The 2,277-nt window shown below is 43.8% G+C and overlaps 1 pseudogene; it reads right to left on the reverse strand.

The window, feature by feature from the left end:
• Positions 1 to 2,138: 2,138 nt before the first annotated feature.
• On the reverse strand, positions 2,139 to 2,257 carry LOC111742126 (annotated as a pseudogene).
• Between the last annotated feature and the right edge of the window lie 20 nt (positions 2,258 to 2,277).

Consider the following 2,277-nt stretch of genomic DNA (forward strand, 5'->3'; position numbering starts at 1 on the left):
ATGCTCCTGTTTTGAGTACTTTTTTTTTTTTCGGGTCATTCCCGTCACATGCTTTTTATCTTCCTTCCCAAGCAGATCAACCTCTTGCCTCCCTAGACATTTCTTCTCAGGTTTCCTCTGAATCATTTCACTTGGTCTAATTATGTCCAGTTTTTCCTCCTTCCTCACTGTACTCTACAGAGACTCTCTCTTTTCTCCAGAACAACTGTTCTTTTCTTTCCAATCCCTCACCCCAATCCTCATCTTTCACCATGTTTTCTGACCTCTTTTAAAAACGGATTATTTTTTGAAACTTCAGTCGCCAAGATCATCCCTTTTAATCTGAGGCTGAATTTGGATCACTGTCAAGAAGCCAGGGAGACAGGAATGTTGCTGGGTAATTAGGATCCTCAGCAGAAGGGATGAGCACCCAACAGGGGCGGGGTGAGGGGTGGGGAGGTCAGAGGAACCTGGGGATGGAGAAGGAGGGACATTCTTCTGCTTGAGGTGGGGCTTGGAGTGGGGGCGGTGGTCAGAAAAGACTAAGTAAAAGGAAGCATTTGACATTTGACCTGACTCGTGAAGGATGGGTAGGGTTTCAGGAGGCAGAGCAGGGAGAGAAGACTATGGTAGAAGGAAGGCACAGTGGAAATTAAGGCTAGAAGATGGGTGTTAGGAGTTAAAGCTAAGATGGTGATACAGATAGAGGAGGCTAGGCACTGAAAATGCAAACTCACTGGTCATGGTCAGTCTTCAGATATGTTTGTTTGGCTTTCACGCTGTGTGAAGACTTTTAATTAGTTGCTGAAGGGACAGCCCTCTTTCTGTGGAGTGACAGAGAAACTCATTCAAACTGGCTTCAGCAAGAAAGCAAATTCACTGGAGTCTAGAGGGGACGGCTGGGTTCAGGCCCAAGTGATGTCATCAGGCCTTGGCCTCTCTCCAGCTCACAGCATTACTTTTAACCATGTAGATCCAACCAGACAGAATCTCTGTATAATTGTCACAAAAAGGCTGCCATCGCTCCAGCCTTTACATCTTCTCAGTTTTGAATCCCACTGGGAAGAGTAAGAGTCTTTTTCCTGGCAACTCCTGGCTCTATTCTTGCATCTAGAGCAACAGTCTGCTAGGGCTGAAGAAAGGCTGTCCTCTTTGGATATAGCCTATGCTCTCCCTGCCCCCTGCATTGCTCACATCTCTTCCCTGGCTTCTTGGGTTTTCACCCCCAGCATAATTTAATTCTGTAAACAAATCTGTTCCTCCTACCAGATGGATGTGCCCAAAGTACAGGGGTCAAATAGCATTCACTGTGCTCCCCCAAACTCTTGAGGACAAATGCCTGGCCATGTTTGATTATTTCATTCCTTGCTCATTTTAAAATCCTTCTTTTAAAAAATATTTAATACATAGTGATTTTAGAATCACCGTCTGAATTTCAATGTCTGAAGTCTTTGTGGGGTGGCTCTCAATATATTGTTTGTTGTTTCTGCTTACTCTGGCTCATACTGACTTGTTTCTTGGATGTTTAGTAATTTGATTGTGATATCATTTTTGATAGAAATTAATCTGTGGGAATCCTGAGGGGTCTGACTCCTGACTGCTTTCCTCCGTTTCTTTTTTTTCAGCTGGATGCCAGGCATGCTAATAACTTGCGATCACTTGCATTTACTTTCTCAGCTTGGAGTTTTCCTACTGAATGTGTGGAGAGTAAATTCGAATCCCAGACCCATGTGGTTACAAATTCTTGGGGTGACGATTACCATCATTATTATTGTGACCATTATTAATTGTCCCCTCCAGAGCCACCTTGAAAATAGATAGGTTGCCTCATAGGCTTCCTCTTCCAGCAGTCCAGAAAAAAAATTTAAAAAGCCCTCCATTTGCTAGGATGTATATAGCACCTTCGAGGGGGATTGCTTAGTATGGGCATTTGAGACTGGGCTAGTTTACCTTACAAAGGGCCAAGGCTTAACCTCCCATTTCCTGTACCTGTTAACTCTCCAAATTGGTAGAGCTGTTTCTCCTCGGGAAGTCCTGGCTTCCTCTTCTGCTTATAGTTTGGTCGTAGCTCACTCTGCCTCTGTCATGTGTGTATATGTGTTCCTCTGGGATGGTGTACATTAAAAATTATTTTTTATTATGGAACTTTTTTAAAAAAACACCTACAGCACCTGGTCTTCCTAGGTAGTTTCCCATCCAAGTACTAACCAGGCCCGATCCTGCTTAGCTTCCGAGATCAGACGAGATCAGGCACATTCAGGGTGGCAGGGTTGTAGACTATTATGGGATTTTTTTTTT

Source organism: Pteropus vampyrus, unplaced genomic scaffold (assembly GCF_000151845.1).
Source record: "Pteropus vampyrus isolate Shadow unplaced genomic scaffold, Pvam_2.0 Scaffold86, whole genome shotgun sequence".
Lineage (NCBI taxonomy): Eukaryota > Metazoa > Chordata > Mammalia > Chiroptera > Pteropodidae > Pteropus > Pteropus vampyrus.